This window comes from Anolis carolinensis, chromosome 4, assembly GCF_035594765.1.
Source record: "Anolis carolinensis isolate JA03-04 chromosome 4, rAnoCar3.1.pri, whole genome shotgun sequence".
Taxonomy (NCBI): domain Eukaryota; kingdom Metazoa; phylum Chordata; class Lepidosauria; order Squamata; family Dactyloidae; genus Anolis; species Anolis carolinensis.
This window is the reverse complement of record NC_085844.1, coordinates 194582434-194595998: the sequence shown is the minus strand read 5'-3', so window position 1 is coordinate 194595998 and position 13565 is coordinate 194582434. Positions and strand designations below refer to the sequence as shown.

General features: G+C 44.2%; 1 protein-coding gene and 1 long non-coding RNA gene across 5 annotated transcripts in view; both read right to left on the bottom strand.

Moving 5' to 3' along the window:
* scube3 (signal peptide, CUB domain and EGF like domain containing 3) overlaps positions 1-13565 on the bottom strand; it is a 153611-nt gene that overhangs the window by 126368 nt on the left and 13678 nt on the right. The window lies entirely within an intron of this gene.
* On the bottom strand, positions 6688-11875 carry LOC134298410 (uncharacterized). The gene is made up of 2 exons (XR_010005473.1): positions 11408-11875; positions 6688-10450 (listed from the first exon to the last, which is right to left on the bottom strand). It is a non-coding gene; the product is annotated as an uncharacterized LOC134298410 (long non-coding RNA).

The window sequence follows — 13565 nt, the reverse complement described above, 5'->3', positions numbered from 1 at the left end:
TGGAGGCAGCATATAGAAAGTATAGCCCGTATAATTTGGAGGATGAAAACGGTAGGAGGGCGATTCAACAGTCTTTTATCAGTCAAGCGGCTCCTGACATCCGGAGAAAGATTCAAAAGCAACCAGGATTTCTAGGAAAGACTATGAATGAATTGTTGGCACTCGCAGATCAAGTTTATATGGCAAGGGACCAGGTAGAAGAAGAGAAGAAGGACAGGAAGAAGAAGCAGGAATACCAAGCATTAGTCACCATGATGGAACAGAGTGCAAGTGGACAGAGAGGAAGAGGAGGATATGCCAGAGGGGGACAAGGAGGAAGAAGAGGGCCCCCTCGGAGGTTAGGTCGAGACCAATGTGCTAAATGTAAGAAGTTTGGACACTGGAAAGGTGAGTGCCCAGAAGGAAGAGAAGGAAGTCAGGAAGGACTGAGAGAAAGAGGAAGGCCTGAGAGAGGAAGAAACCCAGGAAGGGGAAGAGGACGTGGAAACTACGTACCTTTTCCTGCGAGAGAGGTGATAGCTGCAGCAGCTGTGATGGAAGAAGAATGGGAAGATATGGATGGAGGAGAGGAATGAGGAAGCCCGGCTCTTGTTTTGTTGGACCCCGGGGAGCCGATGGTCACACTTGAAATCGGGGACCAACAATTGGACTTTTTAGTGGACACAGGTGCCGAAAAATCAGTAGTAAATACAAAAATTAGTCCACCAACTCGGGAAACTACGAAAGTAATAGGGGTGTCTGGGAAGACCCAGAAGTGCCCCTTCCTCAAGGAACGCACCTGCAATCTGGCCGGACATCAGGTCAAGCATAAGATGTTATATCTTCCAGACTGCCCAGTCCCTTTGTTGGGAAGGGACATTTTATCAAAATTACAAGCACAACTCCAGTTCATGAAGAATGGACAAATGGAACTATCATTTCCCATGGAAGAGGAATGGAGACTGTTTCAAGTTAGGATTTTTACTGAAGAAATACAATGGCCATGGCATGAGACTCCTTTAGTGTGGGCAGAAGATAATCCTCCAGGATTAGCTAAATATGTTCCACCGGTGGTGGTGGAAGTGAAAAGAGGAATGGGACCCATATGTAAGCCACAGTATCCCGTCAGTCGAGAGGCGGTGCAGGGGATCAGAAAGCATCTAGAGCGACTTCTGCAGCATGGGATATTGGTACCATGCAGTTCCCCGTGGAACACGCCCCTGCTCCCAGTCAAGAAACCTGGAGGACAAGGAGAATATCGCCCAGTTCAAGATTTGCGGGCTGTAAATCAAGTCACCGTTCCCCTAACCCCAGTAGTGCCTAATCCATACATCATGATGAGTCTAGTACCAGCATTTGCCAAATGGTTTACTGTATTGGATTTAAAGGATGCATTCTTTTGCATTCGATTGGCCCCTGTATCCCAACCGATCTTTGCTTTCCAATGGGAATCTCAGCAGTCAGGGCAAAGGACCCAGTATGTTTGGACACGCCTTCCTCAGGGGTTCCGGGACAGCCCGACCATTTTTGGTCAAGCCCTGGCCAAAGACTTACAGGATTTTGTAATACCTAAGGAAGAGGGAATTTGGCTTCAGTATGTAGATGACCTGCTTGTCGCTTGCCGGAAACTAGAGGGCAGTAGAGAGCATACTTTGAGGCTACTCAAGGAATTAGAAATGAAGGGTTACAAAGTATCAAGGAAAAAGGCCCAGTTGTGCTGTCCCACGGTGAAATATTTGGGGTTCCATCTGACCGAAGGAAAGAAGATGTTAGGAGCTGAAAGAAAGGAAGTTGTTTGCGCCATCCCCACTCCCAGTACCCGGCGACAGGTGCGGGAATTTTTGGGATCAGCAGGATATTGCAGACAGTGGATCCCCAACTACGCCGTGTTGGCTAAGCCACTGTACCAGGCTACGAGAGGTGGAAGAGAAGATCCGTTTGAGTGGACAGAAGAATGTCAACAGGCGTTTAAGGCATTAAAAGAAGCATTGATGTCATCTCCAGCATTAGGACTGCCCGATTTGGAAAAACCATTCACTCTGTTCGCTGCAGAGCGGGAAGGAACAGCAGTTGGAGTATTGACCCAACCACTAGGTTCATGGCAAAGGCCGATTGCCTACTTGTCAAAGCAATTGGACACAGTGGCTCATGGATTGCCACCTTGCCTGAGGGCTGTGGCAGCATCAGTAGATTTAATCAAAGAAGCGAATAAATTGACCCTAGGACAGCCACTGACAGTTAAGGTGCCCCATAGCGTTAAGGCACTGTTAGACACTAAGGGACCGCGCTGGCTCACAAGTGAGAGGTTAATGAAATACGAGGGATTGTTGTGTGACAACCCACTGGTGACCCTGGAGACTTGCTCCACTCTGAATCCGGCCACCCTGCTCCCGACTCCAGGAGACACCACAATCCATCAGTGTGCCCAGGTGATGGATGAGGTATTCTCCAGTCGACCGGATTTGAAGGATGTGCCACTGACTAAGGTGGACGACACTCTGTTCACAGATGGAAGCTCCTTTATGGAAAATAATCAAAGACACTCAGGTTATGCGGTTGTCCGGTGGGGGGGAGAGACGCTGGAAGCAGGGTCACTGCCCCCGGGGACTTCTGCCCAGAAGGCCGAATTGATTGCCCTGACCCGAGCGTTGGAATTGTCAAGCGGAAAGCGGGTTAACATCTACACAGACTCAAAATATGCCTTCACTACCCTCCACGCACACGGAGCACTGTACAAGGAGCGCGGGCTCCTCACGTCTGGAGGAAAGTGCGTGAAACATGCCGGAGAGATTGTGGATCTCCTGGAGGCGGTTTGGAAGCCAAGGCAGGTGGCTGTGATGCATTGTAAAGGGCACCAACATGGAGACGATCCCGTAGTGCAAGGAAATAGGCAGGCTGATCTGGCAGCCAAAGAGGCAGCTAGGCTGCCCTATATTGAACATCAGGTAATGGCCCTACAGGTAGAATTAACTGAACATAACATTACATATACACCAGAGGAAGAAGAATGGGCCTTAAAGGAGAAGGGTCAGTGGTCAGGAGAACTCATAGTGATGCCAGACGCCCGTGTCTACGTCCCTAAGGACTTGGCATGGCACTTAGTCCAACACATGCACCAAAACACACATTTAGGAAAAATGGCATTGGCAAATCTGCTAGGACGACAGTTGTATATCGATGGATTACATAGCCTAACGGCAGCAGCAGCCCGAAGATGCTGGACATGTATCAAAAATAACCCCAGAGAAGGACCCCTCAAGCCACCAGGAGTCCAACATGTGGGTGGGGTACCCTTTGAAGCTTTAGTCACTGACTTTACAGAAATGCCCCCATACAAAGGATACAAATATTTACTGGTGTTCGTGGACACATACACAGGATGGGTGGAGGCTTACCCTACAAGGACTGAGAAGGCTGTGGAGGTTTCAAGAGCTCTAATGAAAGATGTTATTCCCAGATTTGGCATACCCTTAGAAATTGGATCAGATAATGGCCCCGCATATATTCAACAGGCCGTGCAAGGATTATGTAGAATTTTGGGCATAAAATGGAAGTTACATTGTGCATATAGACCCCAATCTTCTGGAAAAGTGGAAAGAATGAATAGGACATTAAAGGCTCAGCTTGGGAAACTTTGCCAAGAGACAGGATTGCCGTGGACGGTGGTTTTGCCCATGGCATTATTAGGAATCAGATGTACACCACACAAACGGACAGGACTCCCCCCTTTTGAAAGACTCTATGGACGACCCCCTTTGAACTTGAAGGGAGCCTTAGAGACAGGAGCTGAGCAACACCTCATAGGAGAGAAACAGACATTGGCCCAGGTTCAGGCTTTGGGCAGACAAATGCAGCAGTTAGAAAAATACATTTCTGAATTGAACCCACCATTCCCTACCACACCTCTACATTGTTTTTCACCAGGTGACGAGGTTCTGGTCAAGGATTGGAAGATTGAGCCATTGGGACCCAAGTGGCGAGGACCCTATGTTGTGCTCCTGTCTACCCCCACTGCAGTGAAGGTGAAGGAGATTAAGCCGTGGATACATTACACCCGTGTAAAACTAGCACCTGAGGAGTGGCGGACGGAGCGAGTTCCTGGTGAGGACCTGAGACTCAGGATCATCCGGCAACTCCCTAAGGGGTCAACAAGGCCATGAAGCTGATCCCTTCGGGTGCAACGGAGCGTCGGTGGTCAAGTATGTCACAGCATGGCCCAACAAAGGCGCTCTCCGGGAGATGGTGGCTAGACATTTTGAGAGGAAAAAGTGGGAGACAAGTTATGAGGAGGGGAGGAAAGCGCACTGTGTTTGGTATATTATTTGTGCTGAGTTTTATTCTCTCTTTTGGAAAAAGAGCACATGGGAATTGGATAAAAGAACATGCCAATTATATGTTTGAGCAGCACGGGAAAGAGGTAGCATTAATATATGAACACCCCCTCACCATAGGAGATTTTTCATTTCTTCCCGATTTAATTGATGAACCACAGATTGTGTTGGAGGGATTGTCCAAGGCTCAGGAGGGTCCACCTACCGTGTTTTCTAGCATACCGCAAAAAATAAATCAAACTCGGTTTCGACGGTTTAGATACCATACCTCCACCAGGGGTTTGTGCTTCTGTTGTGGAGGATCGGGAATATGGAATTCTGAGTGGAGACACTGGGGAACTAGGCAGGCGTTCTTTTCCCGATTAGGCAATTACTCCCATTGTCGAGACCGGTTCTATCTACATGGACGATTTAATACATCTTATGTCTCACGATTAAATCTAACCGCAACCGAGTGGGCTAGCATGTATCCAGATTATCCTACATTTAGTGTGAATGATTCTATTGAGGGCCTAAAATCTTATATGAACATACTGCAACAATTAACCCAACTGAGCCTAGGTAAAAGCCTCTGTCCGTTATGGCAAATTAGGGATCCAAATCTATGGTTTTTCTTTGATAAATGGGCCACAAATTATCACCCCAGCAACTACCAGTGTGTCGGTGTGGGGTATTTGACATTCCCAGTTCAGGTCTTACACAAAAGGCATCAGCGCCTGAAACGGGACATTGTGCAAACAGGCCCTCTAGGACCAGAATGCTCGGATGAGGTCATTATTAACAAGGCCCTGTCAGGTTCAGTAGCCTCCCGTGTAGGAGGAGGCCTGATCACAGGCTTGTTGACCCTGGGTGCTTACCCAGGGATTGTAGCTCAAGCAAATCGTAGAAGTGTTCTAGGCCTGACTTGCCGCCTTGAAAAGTCCATAAATGCCACTGGTAAAATTTTCCGGGAAATCCAGTCTGAAGTAGAAGAAATCAGCCAGATGGCCCTACAGCATAAGTTGGCTCTTGACTACCTACTGGCGGCCGGGGGGGGGTTATGCGCCATGGTTAGAGGGCGTTGTGTAGTGAAATTTCATAACTTGAATAGTACTATTGAAGATGACATCGAGTCATTGCAAAAGCTAATTTACAATAATGTCCAGGAGGTAGAAGGTTGGTCTCCCTTCTCCTGGGTGACTAGCTGGTTACCCTCAGTAGAATGGTTGAAGGACATATTGTTGGTAGGGATTTTAGGATTGTTCATTGTTCTCATAGTTATGTGCTGCACTCCAATAATGATGCAAATGTGTACTAGGTGTGTCACACAATCTTTACCTGGAGAAAAGATAGCCATACTCCAAGCCAAGCGGGATTGGATGGAACCATAATGCTTTGCTTCAGCTTTTGTACATGCGCTTCGCAAAAAGAAAATGGGGGAGTGAGGCGGGAGGTTAAAGAACCCCAGGAAATACCATATATGGGCAGAGATGGCGACGGCTAGCGACCCAGGTGCATAAACTCACAGAAACATGTGATTTCTGGGAAATCATGTGTTTCTGAAGAAATGAAAGCTAAAGATAAACAAACAGCGCATGCGCACGCAGGCGCTCTGAATGATTGTGAACACGGCACAGAAAGAGTGCGGCCGGACCGCTGGTCAGCGCTGATTGGGTCCAAGTCAAGCAGCGTCACAACTCTAAGCCAATAAATTTGCTTGTGGGCGGGCATAACCCGAACCCTGTAGTGTGTATAAATATTTACTCAGCCCGCCGCTGGGGGTTCCTCCGGGGAAAGCACTTATTTTGTGCAAGGGGGAACCCTAGTGGCCACTCGCCAAATAAAACTGCTTTCTTGGAATGACTCCAGTTGTCCGTCTCCAATCCCTCCACTGCGCTCAACAAGGACCGTAGCACAAAGGTTCCGCTACACATGGACAATTAAATAGGAAGAGATGTCCATCACATAGACAACTAAAGGTCTACAGCTATATGCATGTAGGCCTCCCATCTACAAAGGCTCATATTATGCACATAAGCACTATGGGAGGCTTACATAATGCAAAAACTCAGCAACTATGTTCCATGTTTTGACCTTGACCCTACTCACATGTTCATGAACATGGTAAAAATACCCAAATACAACTACAGAGTTACTCCAGGCATTATGAGAAATCAGAATGGCACCTTATAAGCCCAAATGACATGGTAAGGAAGAGCATAAAGCAGGCTGTGGCATTGGTGAGCCTTGCCAGACCTTTGGGGTGCTAGCACTTAATATGAGGCGCATTAGGTGTAGCAATGTTTATCCAACTGAAATATATACTTTTAATTCAAATAGGATAAAGATATTGAAGATAATGCATACCTAGGACCACTTTTACCATATATCAATGTGATGATCATTTGTGGAGCAAGTGAGCTAAGTGAAAGAAATGCTTGAGCCTACCTTGGCTGCCTTTGGAAAATCAAACTCTAGAGGCTCTCTAGAACTCTGTGTACCTTAAACATCCCAATTTGAACAGAACTGGGAATTTAAAAACTAGGAAAACAAATGTTAAGACCAAGTACAGTAAATAAATTTACAGTAGAGCAGTAACTTGGCCTATATACCTATAAGACTGACATTTGCTTTTTTTAAAAAGGGGGGGGGATAGGAAACACTAAATATAGGACATTTTATATTTGTCTGAACAAGTCTGTACTTTGGAGTTTAGTGTCTGAGATGGGCCTAAGCAAATTTGATCCCATATAAACTCTATTTTATGAGTGGTAACAGAGAGACAATGGAAGAGGGGTATTTCCCTTGCTGCTCACTCAATATAACTAAATCCCTGAATGCATGTCAACTGTTCTCATATATTAAATCTTTATATTAAACAAATCCTCATACATTAACAGTGAGTTCAACTTACTACAAAGATAAGTGCCTCTGAAGCCTCTGTCAGTTTAGGTCCCCACTAAAGGTCTCAGATTCTGGCCTTTTCAGTTCAAGTGTTGGCTACCTACAACCTCACACAGGAAAAAATTGTCATTGCTGCTGTACGCCTTCTAATCCATTTTGATGATCCCACCACAGAATTTTCTTAGCAAGATTTATTGGCATTGAATTTTTGCCAGGTCTGTAAGCTGCCTTGAGTCCCTTCGGGTGAGAAAGGTGGGATAGAAATGACGTAAATAAATAATAAATAAAGATTTATTCAAGGCAACGTATTGCTGAGAGAGTATAAGTTACCCGGTGGGTTTCCATAGCTGAGCAGCAATTTAGGACCCATCTAACGGCACTCTATGCAGTCATGCTGGCCACATGACCTAGGAGGTGTCTATGGACAATGCTTGCTTTTCAGCTTAGAAATGGAGATGAGCACCAACCCCCAGAGTCACACATGACTAGACTTAATGTCAGGGAAAAACCTTTACCTTTACCTTACACTGCTATATAATCCAGATTATGAAAGCAGATTTTTTTTCTTGTCAAAAGCAACTTGAGAAACTGCAAGTCATTTCTGGTGTGAGAGAATTGGCCATCTGCAAGGAGGTTGCCCAGGGGACACCCGGATATTTTGATGTTTTTACCATCCTTATGGGAGGCTTCTCTCATGTCCCCACATGGAGCTGGAGCTGATAGAGGAAGCTCATCCGCGCTCTCCCAGGGTTGGATTCAAACCGGCAACCTTCAGGTCAGCAGATAATCCACATTAACTGCTTTGAACTGGATTATCTCAGTCTACACTGCCATATAATCCAGTTCAAAGCAGATATCCTGGATTTTATATGGCAGTGTAGAAGGGGCCCAAGTTTAGCACTGAAACCACTACATTACGCTGGATCACAGAACGAGAACAGAATTAAAATACATGGGGACCAATCAAGCACAAATGAGTAAATTTATGCACTTTAAAAGCAGTCTTTCCAGAGAACAAGCGGCAAACATATCAAAATACATTACCTGGGGTAGATCTGAAAACTCTCAAGTCATGTCCTCCATAACTATCTATAAACCCCAAATTGCATTTGGATATGTATTTTACTTGTAGAACCCAGTCATAACATACAGTGGGAAAATGCATCTTGCCTCTTTTTTAAATTAGGATTCTCACATCCAGATTTGCATAGGCAGGGGCAGGGGCGACTTTCCCTCTGGCTATTACATTCCTGTGTTTTCAAGTTTAAAGCTCCACTCAATTATTGTAAAGAGGTGGAGTGGGGGAAATGGGAACTGGGCAGCTAGTAAAAATATAATACTAAACAAAAACAACCCATAATTTTCTTCAGTCCCAAAGAGTTTCATGAGTTTTTAAAAGTTGGTTTTATTTTTAATTTAATATAACACCCATTAACAGTTTTAAAAAAATATGGGTGAATGCCTGTATGTGTAGATGTTGGCAGTCTTGCAGAGTTTCCACTTGAGTTAATGCCAAATTAAAGCTTTATAACTTCAGTAGCCCCCCTCCCTTTTTTGAACCAGTGAACTAATAACCACCTCAGACACTGCGGTACAGTTTGGCTCACAGCACAGCAAGGGAGAAGAGGAAGGCGCTTGCTAAGGCAATTTGTATTACACTTAGGGAGTGTGATTCCAAAACAACATGTTGCTTTGTCTGAAAGATGATGAAACATGGGGGCAGAAATCCTGAGATATTTGCCTTTTCTTTTCTTTGCCACTTAAGAGACATGGTTTATAAAGGACTTAGGGAGCATTCTTGGAGCATCCCCTAAGAACATGACTTGTTGTGGTGGACTTTTGGTGTGACCATTAACTGTTATAGCTCAGTAGTTTTGTGAGATATTTACCTCTCTCTATCAGCGGATTTCCATTACACAAAAAAACATCAATTACAAGATCCCAGAGGATGAAGCCATGGCGGTTAAAACTGATATCAAACTACTATAATTCTGCAGTTTGAAGGGCTTCTTCGGTCTACACAGACCTTATAATCCACATTGAAGTGGATTCGGGAGGGGGCAAACGACGCACACACATAATCCGGCAGAAATGCATTAAACAGAGAAAACCCATGCTTTAAAAAGTCCAGAGAAAGTCTGAAAAATGTGCTACAACAAATCCCATTATATCCCAGGCACAACTCTCTGGAAGGTAACAGATTTTTAAAACTCTCTTTATGCTGCTGCTGCTCAGTCGTTTAGTTGTCTCCGACTCTTCGTGACCTCATGGACCAGTCCACGCCAGAGCTCCCTGTCGGCCGTCACCGCCCCCAGTTCCTTCAAGGTAAAACCCAGTCACTTCAAAGATACCGTCCATCCATCTTGCCCTTGGTCGGCCTCTCTTCCTTTTTCCTTCCATTTTCCCCAGCATCGTGATCTTTTCCAAGCTTTCCTGCCTTCTCATGATGTGGCCAAAATACTTCAACTTTGCCTCTAATATCCTTCCCTCCAGTGAGCAGCCGGCATTATTTCCTGGAGGATGGACTGGTTGGATCTTCTTGCGGTCCAAGGCACTCTCAGGATTTTCCTCCAGCACCAGAGTTCAAAAGCGTCTATCTTCCTTCGCTCAGCCTTCCTTAAGGTCCAGTTCTCGCATCCATAGGTTACTATGGGGAATACCATTGCTTTGATTATGCGGACCTTCGTTGCCAGTGTGATGGTTCTGCTCTTCACTATTTTGCTACGGTTGGCCATTGCTCTCCTCCCAAGAAGTAAATGTCTTCTGATTTCCTGGCTGCAGTCTGCATCTGCAGTGATCTTCGCGCCTAGAAATATAAAGTCTGTCACTGCCTCCACGTTTTCTCCCTCTATTTGCCAACTCTCTTTATACTTCTGATTAAATGCTTGTGCAGAAGTGCCCTTAGAGTGTCTGGACAAGTCACTGAGTGTGCATTGGCTCTGCCTAGTTGTCAGAATTTTAGGCAGGTGACAATATGTTTTTCAGTTGTACCTGTCTTGTATTTCCCCTTAAATAATTTCTGAATTGGATATGTTGATCCTAAATTGAACATGAGCCAACAGTACAATGCTGCAGCAAAGTTCAGTTCTGGGTTCCTCATTCTAAGAACGAACAAGTTGGACTGCGTTCAGAGAAGAGCAATGAAGATGATAAGAGATATGGAAAACAAAACATGTGATGAAAGTTTGAAGGATCTGGGCATGTTCAGCTTGGTGAAAAGAAGATTGAAGGGTAACATGATCACACTCTTTAAACACCTCTAGAACTGTGTTGTCGAAGGCTTTCATGGCCGGGATCACAGGGTTGTTGTATGTCTTTCGGGCTGTGTGTCCATGTTCCAGAAGCATTCTCTCCTGACGTTTCGCCCACATCTATGGCAGGCATCCTCAGAGGTTATGAGGTATGGATAAACTAAGTAAGGAAAGGAAAGAATATATATCTGTGTCCAAGGTGTGGCAAGAGTCCTTTGTCACTGGGAGCCAGCATTAATGTTTCTGTTAATCACCCTAATTAGCATTGGAGATGTTTTGTCCCTTGCCTGGGGGCATCCTTTGTTCAGTCAAGCGAAGGACAAGAGGGATCCTCTCTCTTCTGCAGGAGTCTACCGGATACCATGCAGCTGTGGACAAGTCTACATAGGGACCACCAAACGCAGCGCCCAAACAAGAGTCAAAGAACATGAAAGGCACTGCAGACTAATTCAACCAGAGAAATCAGCCATAGCAGAGCATTTGATGAACCAGCCTGGACACAGGATACTATTTGAGAACACAAAAATGCTGGACCATTCCAACAACTATCATGTCAGACTACACAGAGAAGCCATTGAAATCCACAAGCATGTGGACAACTTTAACAGAAAGGAAGAAACCATGAAAATGAACAAAATCTGGCTACCAGTATTACAAAACTCCAAAATCAAAACAGTAGATGGGAACCAACACAATGAAGGCTTGACTGAACAAAGGATGCCCCCAGGCAAGGGACAAAACATCTCCAATGCTAATTAGGGTGATTAACAGAAACATTAATGCTGGCTCCCAGTGACAAAGGACTCTTGCCACACCTTGGACACAGATATATATTCTTTCCTTTCCTTACTTAGTTTATCCATACCTCATAACCTCTGAGGATGCCTGCCATAGATGTGGGCGAAACGTCAGGAGAGAATGCTTCTGGAACATGGACACACAGCCCGAAAGACATACAACAACCTCTAGAACTACCACAACGTGGTAAAGGCTTCATCTCTGCTACCTCTGGGGGAATCTAGGTTTAATGATTTTAAATTACAGGAAAGTAAATTTTGATTCAACATTAGTAGGAATTTCTTAACAATGAGAGTTGCTTCGCAATGGAACCAGTTACTTAAAGTGATGGTGGGCTAGACAGCTAAAAATGCTTTAACTCAGTGGTTCTCAACCTGTGGGTCTCAGATGTTTTGACCTTCAACTCCCAGAAATTCTAACAGTTGGGATTTCTGCAAGTTGTAGGCCAAAACACCTGGGGACCCACAAGTTGAGAACCACTGCTTTAGCTGAAAACCTTGCACTGAGCAGGGGAACTGTAACTGATGGCCCATGAGGTCCCTTCCTGATAAAAGGCCCCATCTACACTGCCATATTTGCTTTGAACTGGATTATATGGCAGACTCATATAATATAATCCAATACTTGATCCCAAATTATTTGCTTTGAACTGGATTATATGGCAGTATAGGCTCATATAATCCAGTTCAAAGCAGATAATCTGGGATCAAGTATTGGATTATATGGCAGTGTAGATCCAGCCATAGTGTTATATTAAACTTATCAGAAGAGAGCATCAAGGTCAGAGCTATAGAAACAGAAGCTGCTTTGGCATTCTGTGGATCCTATTGAATTGTAAAAGGCAAAGTAAACCAATAAGCTATAAGACAATTGAGGAGAATGGAAGGAGGAGCTGTTCCTCTCCAGCCTTTCTATCTCTGATCATTAAACTTTACGTGCCTGTGTGTGTTGCTTCAAGTTGCCTCTCAAAATACAATAACCCTGTAAATTTCATAGGGTTTTCTTAGGCAAGGAATACTCAGTGGTTTTGTCAGTTCCCTCCTCTGAAATATAGGTCACAGCACCTGGTATTCATTGGTGGCACCCCATCCGAGTACTAACCATGGCTGACCTTGCTTAGTTTCCAAGATTAGATGGAGTCTGGTGTCTGTTATATAGTAAATACTGTAAGTATAGGAAAATAGGTATAAAGACAAGCAATACTTGAGATAGCACAAACCTAGAGCAGCAAATTGAATATTTTAGACGAAAGGCTGACTGGAACACTGAACAGGATCACTTTTCACTATAACATTTTATGCAGGTCATTCACAATACAGGTTGAGCATCCTTATCTGGAATTCTAAAACTCCATGGACTCCAAAATCCAAAGATACCATGATCATAGCTACATGGCTGGCTATGATAGTGAAACGTTTGCTTTCTGATGGTTCAACATACACAAACTTTGCTTTATGCACAACATTACTGCGAATATTGTATAAAATTACCTTCAGGCTATAAGCATAAGAAGCACAATTGGATTTCATATTTAGACTTGGGCCCTATCTCCAAGATATTACATCATGTACATACATGCAAATACAGATATTTCAAAAATTGGGGGGGGGGGATCTGAAATCCAAAACACTTCTGGTCCCAAACAGATTGCATAAGAGATTCTCACCATATATTTTGTAGTAAGTACAACAGACAAAATGCAATCTACATGCTTTCTGTTAATGTCTTCAAAAGTAAACAAGTTAAAGGTATTCTCATTTTCAATGAAAGCTGAAAAAGAGAAGGCTGGAAAAGCCCTCAAAAGCCCTGCTGTAGATTCAGCCCTGGGGAAAAGTATCCCCAAGCCCTTTCAGCAACCAATATTTGATTATTTTTAAACATAAACTAATTATAGCCATCTGGCTGTATACCCCTTGTTGCTATGCAAAGCCAGGACTGAAGCACTTAATCCAGCCTCATTATTCCCCTTCCCCCAAAGCAAACAACAGTATGCCTATACTCCAGCAGCAAGTTTACCCACTACACTAAATCTACCTTTCCTCTTCTTTGCCATCATAAGGAAACAAACAAGACACCAGCCAACTAATATTGCAGCGGGTACAAATATAGTGCCAAAAATAAATGTCCCTTTTATGCACAAGACTGAAGAGAGATCAATGAGCTTAAGATGACTTAAACACATAAATATCCCTGATATGTATTCTTACTGACATGATACTCATCAGAAACATAATGAACTGATATTTTGATGCCACTGAAGATCCATGTAAGTGTGAAAATCAGTTTGTGATTACAGCTGGATCTTTAAAAAGTGTTGTTGGAA